This window comes from Chironomus tepperi, unplaced genomic scaffold, assembly GCF_022539635.2.
Source record: "Chironomus tepperi strain 1889 unplaced genomic scaffold, CSIRO-AGI_Ctep_v1 contig_177, whole genome shotgun sequence".
NCBI lineage: Eukaryota > Metazoa > Arthropoda > Insecta > Diptera > Chironomidae > Chironomus > Chironomus tepperi.
Genome location: NW_027226299.1, coordinates 225,125 through 242,089, shown reverse-complemented (window position 1 = coordinate 242,089; position 16,965 = coordinate 225,125). Strand labels below are relative to the sequence as shown.

The window sequence follows — 16,965 nt, the reverse complement described above, 5'->3', positions numbered from 1 at the left end:
AAGTCAACCTGTATGGAACAGTAAAAAGGCAGTGAGGATGAATGAATTAAATGTTAATTGAGTTACATTTCCATATGATGCGAGAAGTAAAAAATAATGAGAGTTGAGAGGAAATTCACATCGGCGTTTGCGCGAATCATGTCCCATGTGTTTTTTTTTGTTCCATACGCGAAAGCGAAGCTTGTTTACTCGCATTTACTGAATTGCCCACTCTTCTTACTTTCCTTTGCAAAACTTCTCTTTTTTTTTGTTCCTCACATTAAAAATGAAAATGTGAATGTAATACAGCAGAGAGTAGCTAGCAAGTAAGCAGATAGATAGATAGACCGAGTAGAAATTGAGTAAAAGAGTCTCTTCAGTCAGTTGTAAAAAATCATTGTCGGTGAATGGTCGTATGATTTAATTTAGTCTCGAAAACAGTGCGGTGTTCATATATATGAAATTTATAGTCAATTATAGGCAAGTTTTCAATGTTCATACATCAACAAAAAAAGTGCTTTCAAGGATTTTTACGGTATATTCAACAACAGCAATAAGTTATAAAGGCATATGGTGATTGAATATAGAGTTTACGATTGCAAATCGTTTGACTTTTTATACAAATTGTCCTAGCCATAGGACAATAGCATTTTACAAGAACAACCACGGTGATTTAGCGTGTGAACCGAAGTGAAGTGAGAGGAGGAACAAAAAAAGGCACAAAAAAGTGATTTCTGAAATGTAACATTTGTTAGACGCGCTTTAGTGAAATATGAAATGTATAATATTTTATTACAATTTATGAGTTACAAATGACAGATAATTAACGTGTGCTGACCTATTTAAGGTGAAAACGTGCGTCGTCAAATTTTATTATGATATGTACAAATGTACGAAAAAACAATGTAAATTTGCTTAATAGTGGGACGTGTTTGCGATACAACTAAAAACGAGGCACTATTATATTATTCGAGTGTGTTTATTTTGACCCAAAATATCTGAATTGCTACTTTAACGGCATCCTTCCTTCCTCAACCAAAATAAATATACATCTATAGATATATATATTTTTTGACGTCAGCCTCCCTTTTTTCCACATCTCCTCCTCCCCCTCCATCTATAATTTCTTTTATTCACGATTACTGTGTGTATATTTCTTATGCTACTGCTGCTTGCTCCGTGTCGATGCCCTTTCTGCCATACCAAAATGTAATTCAGAAGAAAAAAAAGAAGAGAAACATAAGAAAAGAGGCGAGAAAAGAAAAATAATCGAGAATATTTCTTATTTTTTCGTAAGACATAAAGAACTTACGGTGCTGGAACTGTCTTGTGGCCTTTATTGAGGTCTGATGAAGGGATTCATAGTGAAAAAAAATATATTTTATGATCACATAGTGAAATAAAGTGAAAAACTGTGTCTTGTCGAGTGCATACTGTAAATTAATAAAAAATACTTAATGCCAATGTGAAATTCCAGCTCTTGAGTTGAAGTAAGTAAAATTTACAATTATGTATACTTTATCCATATATAAACTTTATCTTAATGACGATAATCTCATTCTCTGATTGAAAATCAAGTTAAACAATAATGGAGAGAAGAATGTTTATAAGGTCGGTCGCCGGTCGTCGCTTAATAAAGTGCATTTTTTTGTAATGTTATTCTGTGGTAATTGGTTGGAATTTTTTTGTGAGAGGAATAGGGGCATTTACAGAACTGGTTGAAATATTCAATGAATTATGCTCCCAAAAGGAACGTAAATGAACATTGTAGTAAAGAATTCATTGTAGTGCCAGTTTGTGGTTGGAATCAAGCTCTTATCCAACAAAATACCGGCATTAAGCAAATATTCAAAGAAATTTTCATCGAAAGGGTCTGAAACTATGAAAAATTAACAAAAAGGGGTTGAAACTACGAAATTTTTTAAAAATTCAAATCTAAAATATCCGTTAAAATCCAAATCTTGAACCAAACTGATCTAGACACCCTTTCTTCTCAACAAAACTGTGCCAAAAGTCATACGATTATCTTTCAAGTATAATGATATTAATATTAATCCCATCGAGTGATGATGGAAATATCATTTAGTAAATGTTGTGTTGATAAAGAGTAATTATTATTAAGTTTATTTAAAGCTTTTATTCAAATACTACTAAATGACCTTAATTCATTATATATCATAAAAGTTTCATCGATTATGATAAATTTTCACTTTTTGTTTTTTTAAGAAATGTCATTTGAAATTAATTAGCGACTTGTGTCCTTACAATAAGACAAAAAAACTGTTTTCTCGACTTTTTGTTTTTTTTTATTAATGCTCCTATAAAAGATGTGGCGAATTTCAGCTATAAAACAAGTTTATAATAAAGTTTACTCATTCATCAATCTCATTTTTTACACAATAAATTTTTACGAATGTCAAATACATCGCTTTTCTATGATTGTCGGATCAACTTTAAGCACTTTTTATGGCTCACTACGAGAAATTTTAATTTTTATTTATGTTTTATTATTTTTGGCTTCATTAACTTCGCTTGTTTTATTCAAAAACTTTTATTTGTTTGTTCTGTCAAACGGCGTACAAGTTCGGGTACTTCAACTTTTTGTTTACTCATCTTAGTAGTCTATGAAATTTTCATTTTAATTTGTCAAGTGGAAATTTGAGGTTAGAACTTTTTTTTTACAAAGCCACACAAACCAAACTCAATTATTTATGAGTATCCAACAAAATACAGCACAACACAGCATTAGTTATCTATAGAGCACAGCAGTCCACAGTTGAAATATATTTAAAGCTATGATTTATTTGTCTACCGGATTTAACAAACTCATAACCATTTAATTGACTTGAAGTTTATTGCTCAAGGTGTAAATGCGCTCAAAGCATAACAAAAAATAACTACAGAATTTGCACAGTACAAAAAAAAAGTAAGTTTTTAAAATCTACTCATAAATTTCAAACAATATAATTCCATATACTCAGAGAGAAAGAAAAAAAAATAATTGAAGGACATAAAATTTATTACAAGACGATTTAAAAGCAATTTTGCAACAAATGATGTCTGTAGAGTATGAAAAAAGAGTATAATGAAATTTGATATTGTTGATTTTTGTTAGTCCGTTATTTGTACAGACGAAAAATATTATATTACATCTCTTACTTTTCGTCATTCAATTGAATTGTGCAATTGTAATCATTAGCAAAATCCAGATGCTCATTGCACAAGTTGAGTGCCTTTTTTGCACTTATGTCTCGAGCGAGTTAATAACGTCATTGAAAATGACCCGAGACTAGACTGAGACACAACCAAAAAATCTCTTTTTTTCTCATCCAATTCTCATTACGTTTTTTTTTCCTGATGCTACTGATTCTGTTACTCTTTGTGTGTGGACCTCCGAGACTGATTCATTCATTTCTGCTTTTAATTTTCTTTTATTGGCGACATAAATCTCAAAATCATCGCCAAAAAGTATCGTTCGCCTTTTAAAAACCCGAACTGCACTTTATGATTGTCTCGTGGCTATCTTCTTCTTTTTTTGGTAATGAATTGTGACTGGAAAGTTTATTAAGATCAATTAAATGCAATGAAGAATTCTTCAAAGATTTGCAAGTATACATACGATTTGTTTCTGTTTACTGTGATGACATTGACATTTAGCAATGATTTCTGAGTTGTATTTTGCTTGTTTTAAGCTGTTTATGCTATGAGAAACTACTAAAAAATGCAATAAAATTTAATTAGAGATTTTTCTTAGCTTGCAGGGCTAAAACTACGAAAATTTGTTCAAAATTAATCGAATTTGAATTTTTGAAAACCGTTGAAAGGCTTAAATTGCAAATTTATTTCCCAAAAGACTAATGCACAACTCGGGGATACATTTATTTCATTCAGCACTAAAGAAACTTATTCATTCCTTTATATTAAATTCCATTTCTTATTTCAACCACTTACTGTTGCTGTATATCATTTCCATTGTGTATTCAACTTTTTTTTTTTGCGTAAAATGCTGAAAAGTCTATTGATAGTATCTTAAAAGGAGGAATAAGAAAATGAGAATGGCAGCTATAAAGAAACAAAATACTGACCCATCCACCGAATAAAAGAAAAATTTGTGCTTTCTTTTTATTATTTTACATTCTCTCATTTCATTTCATTTTCGTCCATATATATATAATCTATAATAGTGTACAGTATACATATGTTAAGAAGGAATGTCGCCGAAAATGAATAAATCTATTTATTTTGGCATATCTTCGATTGATTAATGGAAATAAAAACGGATGAAAAAGGAACGAAAGAGAATGAAAGTTCAATGATCCATTTATTATTAGAATTATATCGACATATTTGAAAGTATGATGATGATGATGATGATGAACAAGTCTGGAATGAAATCTGTTGTGTAATTGTAATAGCCAACAATCTGTTCCATGTGTATTCTTCATAGAACTACGAAGAAATGAAAAGGAGAGCAAAAAGTACAACTTGCAAAACGTGTTTGGAATCTAGTAGCTTCTGCTGATGCTTCCAATAAGAATATTTTTTCTACTGCAATTTTACCTTTCTTATTGCTAAAAAGAAGCTTAGATAATCCTAGCATGCTATGAACGAGCTGCTTAAAATTTATAGATTTTCATCCTAATATTCTTTTTTGGTTTGAATTTTTTAGAGCAATTGTGAAATTAATTGCATCTACATGCTTCATGTAGCTTAATCGATAGGTTAGAGGTTGGGGGATTTAAATTATGGTGCAACTGTTTTAGTGATCTAGACAAGGGGTGAGAGCTCTACTCTACTCATTGCAATTTATTGCACTTGACCGTGATTTCACTGCACTTTCTTGCAAATTCAGCACTTTTCTCTACTTTAGCGAAATTTATTGCACTTTATTGCACTTTGTTGCACTTTATTGCACTTTGTTGCAATTGCACTACTTTATTGCACTTTGTTGCACTTTATTGCTTTATTGCACTTTGTTGCACTTTGAGCTTTGTTGCACTTTGCTGCACTTTATTGCACTTTGTTGCACTTTATTGCACTTTATTGCACTTTTCTCTATCTTTATTGCATAATTTGTTGCACTTTTCTCAATTTTGTTGTACTTTGCTTTACTTTGGCACTTTATTCTACTTTGTTGCATTTTATTGCACTTCGTCCCTGGCCGAGAAACCAAGCAGTATTTTCTAATATTGGGAAACCAAGGTGGGAAATAGATATACGCATTTCCGACTTTTCCAAATGTTTGTCACCCTAATATAGAAAAATTGAGACGGAATTAGAAATTTCTTAAGGTTTTTCACCATAACATAGGAAAATAATGGCAAAATTTGGTTTTTTCGAGGATTTTTCAACATGATATAGGAGAAATTTGGTTTTTTTAAAGGTTTTTTACTCTAATATTGCAAAATTTAGGCCAAATACAGGTTTTCTGAATTATGAGGAAAAATTTTGCATCTACATGCTTCATGTAGCAACAAAATGCAGTTAAATGCAATAAAGTAAAGTAAAGTGCAGTTAATGCAATAAAGTTAGCGTGCAACAAAGTTAGAGGTTGGAATATTTAAATTATGGTGCAACTGTTTTATGTGATCTAGATAATTGAATTTAAGGATTCAACAACTTTAGGTAAATGTCCGTTAAAAGTTTGAATTTCAAAATTTCTGTAAAAAATTTAAATTCTAAATTTCCGTTAGAACTTTATTGCACTTTGTTGCACTTTATTGCACTTTATTGCACTAAAAATTCAAATTTGCTGCAAATTTTGCAAAATTTCAGTTGAAAATTCAAATTCTAAATTTCCGTTAGAACAACAAAAACTGAAATATTGAAGAAATTCTGAGAAAATCGCGTCAAAATCTGAATATCCAATCAGAATTTATTTCTGCAATCTCAACAACTCAACTCAACATGTATTATTCAACTATTAGCCGCCTTCTTATCATCAAATTAAGCTTAATTTGGTGCTTTTATTCTCATTCTCGTATCGCCTAATGTATATCTGCATATATGTTATAGATGTTTTTTCTATTTTCTTAAATGAATTTATCTTTAGCTATTTATTTTCCCATCATAAGCTCCGATATCCACCCGAATTCCGTTTTTTGTTCGTTCTCGCTGTTATCACAGCAGCAAAAAGATAAATATATATGAATTGTTCATAAGTAAAATGAAGAAAGTTTTGTTATTTTTATTTTTCCTGCTGCGAGACATGAAAGGATGATGAGAAAAAAGTTTCGTTCCTATACAGACATATATAGAAACGGCAACATTTAATATGCCAAAGTGATGAGAATGATGCGATATAATAAACCAAAAAATCATTCATCACGATGGTTTTAATTAATTTTTTTTGGTATGGTCTTTAATGTCGACATTTTTACTGCTCATGCCTTTACTGAAATGGCTTTCATTACGAGGGATATTTTGTAATCCTATCATAAAAATTTTCTCACACATAATAGAAAGAAGAAGAAGAGCAACTCGAGTGCTTTCTTTTCGTCACTTTGAGGCCATTGATCCCTTGTGAAGGACTATAAGTAAGTGCTTAATATCGTATAAACAGCACAAGCACAGAAAAAAGGGAAAGGAAAAAAAAGCACATTTTTTTCTCATGTTATCGTGATTAGTGACATTTAAATTGAATGATGATGACAACTTGCTGATAGCCGATATGCCTTTACAGAATTTTGCATAATATTCAGAATATTTTTGCCATCAGTTATTTGATGAGTATTGCAAAATTTGACGCCATTCATCCTCTGAGCATGAGTAATTTGTTGGGTATAGTGAATGAATGGTCGTCAGTATGCAATGGATTAATAAAAAGAACTTTTCATGTTCTATAGCTTCTCTTGGAAATTGCTCGTCCATAATTTAATACAAATTTAATTCAAAACGACCATTGACTATAGTTTAAATGTCTCTGGGGGGTTGATGGCTTGAATGAACTTGTGCTGATTCAATTTATAAATGAAATGTTTAGATTCATCAAATGAATGAATATTCTAACGGATTTTTGTAATTTAAATCATAGTTTGATAAGAAAAAATATTCTAACGGATTTTTACTATTTGAATTCTACTCATTGTTTTATAAGAAGCACGATTTTCCAATTATAGTAAACAATTCAATTTTCTCAAATCAATTCAATTAAATTAGCAATAAATCAAGTCTATTAGCTTCTCATCACATCAATTTAGCAAAACTGAGTAGAAAATAGAGTTTTCCTCATGGAGTTAGCTCCCATAAAAAAACTTAATTAAATTAAATTATCTTTTAGAAAAGAAAATTCACCTCGCATCAGCAGATTACCATTCAAGTCGTTTACATTATCCATTTATCATGTTACAATTTATATAAGGAGTCTATGATGTAACAGAAATATATACATCATGAAAAGCTGTCAGTACATTACGAAAATATAACACTTATATTATGGATGTATAGGAACAAGAAGAAGCGATATTATTTATCGCATAAACAACATTACTCTCGCATCCTACGACTTTTTTTTTATACCAAGTCACAAATCGATACAAAAGTTTGCATCACTGAATTCAAGAATGATCTGTGTTCGAAGAAAAAAAAGAAAATTTATGCAAAAATTCCCCTTTTTTGTTGTTTTGACATCATCGTCGTCTATTCTTAGGGTATTCTTGGCTGACATTTATTTTGGGGGACGAGAAAATTTATGAATTGGAAAGAAAACATTAGTGCAGCATTAGTAGTCGGAATAATGATGACAGAAGCTAAGCAATTAAAATCTGCTCTGATTCCTTTTCCAAAAAGAACAAACATCAACATTAAATAATTTGTATTGGTTTATGGCATTTCAGTCGACAATCTAAATCAGCACCATTTGCCGATATTTTATTTTTAGTTATTCCTTTCTTTTGAACTGTGCGAAAATAATATAAAATAAAATATGATCATGAAGTGGAAATGAGATGTGATTTATTTAAGTTATTTCGAAATAATTTATGAGCTAATTTGTTCTCGATTTTTTATTTTCACTGCTTTTATTTACGCAAACAAACAAAAATTCACACCCGAAAAATATTAACAAATCGTAGGCGGCTAGTAACTTGTATTACAACTTTGTACTAATTGGATCTGACCGAATCTTATGGAATATTTTAATTCACACGAGACCTCAGAGAAAGTTTTAATTAAAGAAATTGTCTAATTTGAATTTACGGGAAAGAATCTTAATTGGATGAAATTGAGATTGGATAGAATGTCTTGAAATTCTTTTGGAATTAGACAATTGTAACTGAGACAAGTGGATGAGATTCGTTTGGACAGATTTCTTCCATCAAGAGATTTTGAAGTATTTTAATTTGTGGATTTACTCAAAACACTTGAAACTTTGGAATGCTTAGTAGTAATTAAAATCTAAATCTAAATGTTTTGTTTACAAATTCTGAAAATTCCTTCAAAAATCAACTTCATGATAATCTGTTCCTGTCATAATATTTAGACACCAGCCAATACCAAAGTAACACTTGAAATCCCATAGAGCTTTAAATTCATTAAATCATTCAAATATTGCATATTGTTTACATCCAGTTTGCAAGTTAAATATTCTTTGAATTAAAAGTATATATCCTTAGATTCCGTATGAAAACAAAATACAAACATATTTGCCTGGAGCAAAGATAGAAAAATCTTACAAAGAGCTTCATTTTATGTCAATATTTGCAATCAAATCCTTTCGTTCGTGCGTCTCAATATCAAATCTTCTAGTTCAAATAGACATGCCTTCTTTGATCGTAGTATTCATTTCGAATAAATTTCAATTCAACGTATGTCCGCCAACTTTATTGCCAGCTAGATATGCAAGTATTCACATTATAAATCTATTAAATCAATCAGCACATACATAGCTGGCATAAATGTCGATGAGTAATATTATTTGATTACGTATTTTGAGCAGCTAATCGTACTTTTCATTTCACACTCAATTTCAACGCACTTAAGTGCTCGTTGCTCAAATGTTGTTTATATACAATATAAAAAGATCATTAAATTGAATATAGTTTTTTTTACTATAATTAATCATTTTTAAATAACCTCAAATTACTGTTGCTGTTTTTATATTTATTTATTCAAAATTTCCCCAACTTGAGGTTCAAAAGATTATTTTGCTGTTCATTAAAATTCATGATGTAAATAGAGAATCATTAAGAATTCTATTGATGCTCAGTTTTTGCACAAGTAAACAGGTTAAACTTGAAGGACTCATTACTTATAGCAGTTATCATTAAGCTTCAAGTTTAATGTTCTATTGTACACAATTTAAAATCGCCTACGCCATGGAATTGCTAAGTATTTTCATTATTGTGAACATGTTTATATCTTTCATTATTGAGAATGACATGGGAAACAAAGGAAATTATCGATTATATTGGAAAGATATTAAACAATTCGATTTATAAAGGATCACTGAATCTGATGACATTCAAGATTATTAATGAAATTAAGGAGATTGAAACTTTTTTCACATGGATCGTTTTCAATAAAAGCAGCAACTTTTTTGTTGTAAGCTTGCCTGAATGGTAAAAAGTTGAACAAAAGCGAGTAAATGACTAAGTACTTTTGACGCTTTCAGTAACAATCAGTGCAAGAGATTAATTAATTGAGGAAAAGGAAAAAAAATCCTAAACTTGGTCGTGTATTGTCAATTTGTATGGTGATATGGCTAAATTTATATCTATAGATCATTTCAGCTTTATTCTCGTGAATCAGCTAGTTTCTTTATTGCTTGGATATCTGAACTGTTGGCAAAATAAACAATTATCCTTTTGTTGACTGTTTATAGTTGGATGCCCTTTGTTACCATGTTTCTTGTAGTTGAAGACCCTTTTGAATTGAATAATTAACGGTTTTCTCTGAACTTTTGATGCAGAGATCATTAATCTTTAATAATATCAAACGGAAATGACTTTATGTGGCAAGATTTGGCGCCAAATCAAATGTTTTTTGATCGTTTTTATATCCATTGTCCTTAATTACGCTTAATTCTGCCATCAAATTAAATAAAACCTCGATTAATTCACATTTTTTACGATTTTTGTCGCACAAAATGACTTCACATGAAAATTGTGTCGGTAATTCTCGTGTGAAATAAAATGCCTAAGCCAAAACTCATTATTGCTGTGTTAAAAATTTATATGAAAATAGAAATATCACATTGATGAGAGAAAAGGGTGCGAAAATTAATTTTCATATAGGTTGTATAAAGGAACATCAGATGGAAAATATTTACATGCTAGCAATTAATTATTATTAATGTGTCAGAATCAAGGAATGAAATAAAAATAATAAAAAAATGTAATTCAATGCTGAAAAAGCAATAAGCTGATGATGTAAAAATAGCCATAAAAAGCCTCAACACAAATTGTCGTCCAAAATTGATGGATACAAAAGGTCTCGCTAGATACTTAATATTTTAACATGCTCCACTTTTCAACATGACGTTTCTATTCACGTAAAGTCACTAAAATGAATTGAAGTATTACAAAGTATCTATTGAATGGATGTGAGGTGTCTTTTTATCATCAAAAACGTAAATGAATGAATGAATGAACATTTTTTCAGTGTCGTTCAACTTGCGTTGAATTAAAATAAAAAAAGCAGCAACCTTCGAAAGAAAAAAATAATAATATAAAGAAATTAGACATTATTTTTATTTTTAGACAAGAGGAAAATGTATCGAGAAGCGATGTGTACAAACAGAAGAAAATAAATGCGACGAGTAGAAATTTCCATGTAATATTAAGTGTGTGCGAAGGAAGAGAGTGAGAGGATTGATTATTCGTGAAATGTATTAAGAATCAAAAAATCTATGTTGATTTGATGAGAGTGCAATTTTTCATCGGATAAGTCACGACTAAAACATTTGGTAAATTTTGAGGTTTTTTTCTCTTTAGAGCGTGAGCGTCTTTGTGTCTGGGATGTAAATAGTTATTGTAAAATCATTGTAGTCGGTGTTTTTAAAAGAAATTTAATCAGATTTTTGTAAAATAAGACTTTAAATGATGAATTAGTGACGTTGGATTGAAGAAAACCATTTAAAATTGAAAATGCCGTTAAAAATTTAAGTCTAGCTTTTGATCGAGATAGCATTGCATTTGAAATCTGGAATTTGCAAGCGGTAGCTGGTTTTGGGCGACATGGATCACAATTGATCTGTACTGCTTCTTCCATAGCAAGTAAGTTCCAAAAATTGGACAACCAGACACAAAATTTACCAAACCTCTCATAAATCCTCGCTAACAAGCATATGAAGATGAAGCCTTTTTCATCCTCATGCATAATTCATGTCATATTTCATGCAATCAGACAAATAGGACAATTAGAAGCTGAAGAATGAAAGTAAGATGATGCGAAGGAGTGAAAGCACGTCGGGGTATTTATCTAACGCAACAACGTTATATGAAAACACAAAAAGTTACTTGTTTTCATTTAAAAAGAGCAGTAGACGATGATTTTGTGATGTTGATAATCTATAGACTCATAGAGAGCGAAGCTAATTACAGAACGAGAACAAACTTGAAAATGGACTGAGAAATTTATTCAAAATTGCTTCTTATCTACTTTTATATTTTTTTGTAGTATTTAAAAGTAGTCCTTGAGCTTATGCATGCACAATATTTTTTCTTCATATATATATTTTTTTACATTATTCAATGCTCTAGTTAAGTGCAATTTAGAATCACGAGACGGTTATGCATTCGAAATGAGAAGGGAATTTTCTTCTCATATAGATGGTTGTACCTTGTTCTCGTTATGCTGGATATCTAATAGGGGAATGGAAAGTTTGATTTAGAATTTAATATTAAATTGCAGTTTTCATGCCAAGACTGTAAGGATTGGTCCATGACTTTCATATTTATAATGCCTGTTTTATTGAGTGTTAAGGTAAATATATTGACAATTCGTGACTTACTGACTCAACAGAAATTGAAATATTATTAAAAATACGATAGAAGTTGAGGTTCGAATCCCCTTACCTTACGTAGTTTAAAATTCGAAACAGGATTTCAAGTTGAGATAGTTTATTTTTTTTTGTTTTGAATAATTTAGCTTAATTTTACTAAAAATTTAAATTTTTTTCAAAAATTCCTTAATTTCAATTAAAAAACAATTAAAAAAGTTGAAAATATCAAAAAAGTTATTGCACTGAACAAGGCTCGAACCCACGACCTTCAGTTTCTACTCCAAAATTTGTCAATCTTTAATAAATTTACAATTAATTTTCAAAAGCAGTTGTCCCCCTGCCCATGTACCTCAATTACTATAAAAGTCCTCATGTAGTTAAAAATCACAATTAATTATGTCAAGCAGAACGTGAGGAGACTTGTAGGATGTGCTATATAAAAAACATGAAAAAGAGCAGTAAAGCAAGCATTCTCAGTTAAAAGAGAATTAAAAAAGGCGCTTCAGTTAGGAATTTTGTAATCAATGATATTTGAGAATGTCGGGTTTTGAACCCTAATCCTCAAAAATTCAGACATCATCGATACCAAAGTGGAAACATCATAAGCTAACTCTCTCAAAATTTTAAAAACTACAAATCACCGACGCTTTACTCTCTCCACCATTACATGTAAACAAAATGTGATAGCTTGTATGGCAATTTACTTATTTTGTTATAAATTCCATTTTCCCGCTGGTTCTATTGAAATGACGTGTCTTGTGAGGTCGGGGAGATGGAAGAAGAATGAGAAACAAATGTCGCGTGAATTTGATGACAACTCGTGAATGAATGAAATTGTTTGCAATAATTTGTGTATGAATGGAGAGAAAAAAACATTTTCTAGCTGTGCTGCTTATGTCTCGTAAACAATAGATAATTCAATTGACATAGCATTGGAATCCAAATTCAATTTTTCTCCATTTTCCCTGCCCTCAATAATGGATATAAAGGAGCGATGAGGATACAGGAAAACATACATATTGTTTAGCATTTTTTATTCAATTTCATGTCCTTAAGAAACAGTTGAGTGGAGTATTGTGCATGAATATCTGTATTGTAATGGAGCATTCAGGCAATCTAGTGCAAATATAATAACAAATATTCTATAGATGTGATTTTAATAACCGATAACGCTATAGCTATCGACTTGATTACATTGATTTGTTTATATTAAGTTGGATGTACTATTTTCTAATAATATTGAAAGTTTCAAGGATCTGATGTGTTTTTATTGAGATTAACAATCCTTACAGGTGCTTCATATACTTTGATTTAATTAACTGTTGACATCATTTTCAAGAAAAAATAACAAGTAAGCTTTGATTAAAATTAATTAAAAAGTTTACTAGAAAAAATAATAATTTTACTAGGACTTGAACCTTGAATCTACTGATTCAACACAAAAAGAGCAAAAAAAGTTCATTTTCCATCTAAATTTAATTAAATTAATTTTCAATCAAAAAAATAGAAACATTTCAAAAATTCAGAGAATTTTACAAAATTTAGTATCACCGAGAGAATTTATTTGTCAATCTCAAACAGTACGTATCAAATTTATTCATCATATTAGTTTCTGTCAAATGCAAGCTGATAAGGTTTCGGCTAAAATGGATGTACATTCTAAAATATTTTTACTTTTTTGATCTTCTCTGTTTATCTTCTCACACACATATTTTTATTGAGAGAGATGAATGAAATAAATACTGTTGTGAAGTATGTCTGAGTGGAATAGCTTGATTGTTGTCTTTGTTTGTGTTATGGTTTGTTGGAATAATTCTTTAGAAGTATGCTGGATGTTGTTGATTGAAGCTTTTATTCTGAGTTTGAACTTGATTAATGCAAATTTAATGTAAATGAATTTCCATTTGTTCATTTAGGAATTGCATCTGTTTTCTGAGTAAACATGACAAAATAGGGACTTTGATCGTTCGGCATATAGGGATTATTGAACGCACAATCATTACACAATGTATTACAATGTTAATCAGTTTACTAAACATTGTAAACGCATCTTCTGCTACTGGTTGTTTTGGAATTGCGGTAGATTTAGTTTAATTACAAATCTGATGTGTTTATTTATCCGAATTAAAATTCAGACTGATGTGTATGAAAAGGGGTATTCAACTACATACAATAAATATTATTCAAATCTCAAATACACGTTACAATTGCATGCTTCATTAAAGCTTCACAAATCCCACATCTTCCTATAAATCCTCGCAATACAGCAGCTAGTTTAAAATATGAATCCAATAATAATTAAATTTCAGTAGTTTTGAGGGCATATACCGTAAATAAATTAATTTGCAATAAAATAAGAGTTATTAAACCTTCACCCAATAATCGTTGTAATTAGCGTTGCCAATGTGGCTAATTTGATCATTATTGACAAATTGAATTTAATTAGCTACATAAATTAATAAGCAATTTACTCTCATGATTCGTGTGCACTTTTAATTTACACAGAAATATTCGAATTAATGTAAGCAAATATTATTATTAGCAACTTTCTCGTATAATTAATTATCTCTGACGATGTGACTGAAATGTGATGATTTTACATGCATTTGTTTATATTCGGATTTTGAGTGCATCCAGATGAGTTTCATCAAAAATAACGCAAGATGTCTATCACATGTCTTTTCCACAAATTCCTTAGCATCATCAATGCCATTTTCACTTCCTAACATGATTTCATTTCACATTTTCTTGCGGCTACTGCGGTTTAATTTCTGATGAGATAAATTAGAAGTCCTTCATTGTCTAAATCTAGGTGAAAATGTGATTCATGGTCGTTGTCGTCTTCCCTTTCCTGTCGCATCATAAATTACAAAACTTGAATTTTGTACTATAAAAAATATACGTATATCCATTCCGAAAAAAAAGCCATTTCATTTTGTTACCCTACCATGACACCTCTCGGTTGGCATGTAAAATCTGTAGATGTATGGCAGCAAAATGAAATGTGTTTGTTACTGTAATATGAATTACCAACTGTAATCAATTATGGTCGACTCACAAATTGTCATGAGTCATTGTGTATTTTTATTTTATTAATAAAAAAATCTCAAAAAGCTTCACTGCATGCAGCATATAGAAAAATCTGACATGAAAGACATTGAGGGACAATGAGTGATCAGGTGATGACGGCGCTTACTATTTTTGATCAATAGATGATATAATTGAGATCGTGGGTCATGGACTTATAGAGGCTTTGAAGGTTCCAGAAAGATTTTGAAGAATATTTGTAACGGCTTTTTGAAATTTGAAATTTTTGGTGAAAATTTCAATTTGTTTTCATTGCAAAAATTTGCAGTTTTTCTAAATTCTGTCCAAAAGTGTTATATAGGAAGATTAAGGACATAGAAACTAATTTAATCACTTGGAATTTAAATACTCTTCAGTCTGAATCTAATAGAATACAGGAACGTTGCCAACAAAATGAAAAATCACCAAAATTTCAATTTTCTAAAAGATCCAGCAAGCAAAATAGCCAAAAATCCAACAAGCCATCCAATATGAAGCACAACAATTAACTTTCACATAAAAGAATTCGCAAAAAACACAAAATAATCTCACCTTAGTTGGCAATGTAAGCGTATAGTCAACATCATATATTTCAATTACGGAACGAAACATACATGAGATAACTCGTTACTATGTTTTTTGGCGTTAAAATACATCGCACGTTATTGAGCCTCTCACGACTTGAGTGTAAAGTTTAAGCTGGTCAATGTTAATGTGAATGACATCGATGAATAAATAAATTCATTTTTAATTGCACACACATATGTGTGCACGATGAATTGCAGTCGTAGACGAAAAAAGAGTGATCTTATGGAATTCATTAAAAGTCATCTGTCATAAATTATAAAAATTTCATAGTCGTAGGACGAAAAAAAATGAGAAGGCGAATGCTAGTTGACATTTTTAACGCATTTTTATAATGAAATTCAGTAGAATTTTTAATGTGATTAATGATCACATTATAAACAAGTGTGTAGACAGCCGTGCATGACCGTGTTGATGCAATAAAAATAGTTCAGATGCAAAATATCTAGGTTGCTCGTTCTACATCCACATTACATTAAATACACAACAATAAAATCCTATTTTCCTTCATTACTTGGCAAGTATAAACAAATTTATTTATTCTCATCGTCACTTTTATTGTTATTAATGTGAGATTCCATACGTAGACGTCCAAAATGCAATCATTTTTGGTGTTGAGAAAATTAATTCGCGGCGTATGATATGAAGTTATTAATTTTATTGCTTTTTTTGCTGGTTCTCATATATTTCATTCTCTCACTCTCTCCAGGCGGTCTCCTTGCTCTCATCATAAGTTTACATCGAGAGCCAGTCAGTCACTCTCTCTCTTGGTATTACTCTCTCAGCAGCCACATGTGAATTTCTTTGCAAATATAATATTTCTGTTTAGATTCACTTTCAGTACCAGTTGAATAGTGAATGCATAAACACTGAAATTAAGTGAACAGCAAGTGCTGTTAAGGCGGTAAAAAATTGTTAGTGTCATTCAGCATGTGATAATGAATTAAACTTAGTCTCGTGTGTGAAAATAGCTTTATTATTTCTATCCGAATATGATAAATGGATGCTAATATGTAAATGTTGACATTAAAATAACATTTACATACATGCCAGAAGAAATGAGCGCGTGCCATAAAATAAAAATTTAAGATTTATGTGAATGAGATTAAAGTTTTATCAAAATATTGCGCTTCTTTGTGGATTTAATAGGGAATAAATGAAGAGAAATATGAGAAAAGCTATTAAATAGAATATTACATTTAAGGAAGTGAAGGAAGGGGTGAATGGAAGAGTAAATTGTAAGAAGGAGGCATTACATGCTATTTTCACTTTCATTTGGATTTACTCTTGAATATCCGATAAATTTTTATTTGAGCTTTCAAATTAAATTTTGTAAATTGTTTGGGATTTTGTGCTGTGTAATGCAGGAAGGATAGACAGGATGTCTCATAACT

At 30.4% G+C, this 16,965-nt stretch overlaps 1 protein-coding gene across 3 annotated transcripts in view; it reads left to right on the top strand.

Annotated features, from left to right (window-relative positions):
- Positions 1-341: 341 nt before the first annotated feature.
- The window catches only part of rk (G-protein coupled receptor rickets), a 34,713-nt gene continuing 18,089 nt past the window's right edge, over positions 342-16,965 (top strand). The window contains exon 1 of one of the 3 annotated variants that reach the window (XM_070639156.1): positions 342-1,469. The gene's annotated coding sequence lies outside the window, so the exon portion shown is untranslated. Of the gene's footprint in view, positions 1,470-16,345; positions 16,486-16,965 lie in introns of those variants that run through there. The other 2 variants (XM_070639158.1, XM_070639157.1) reach the window with 2 other exon arrangements.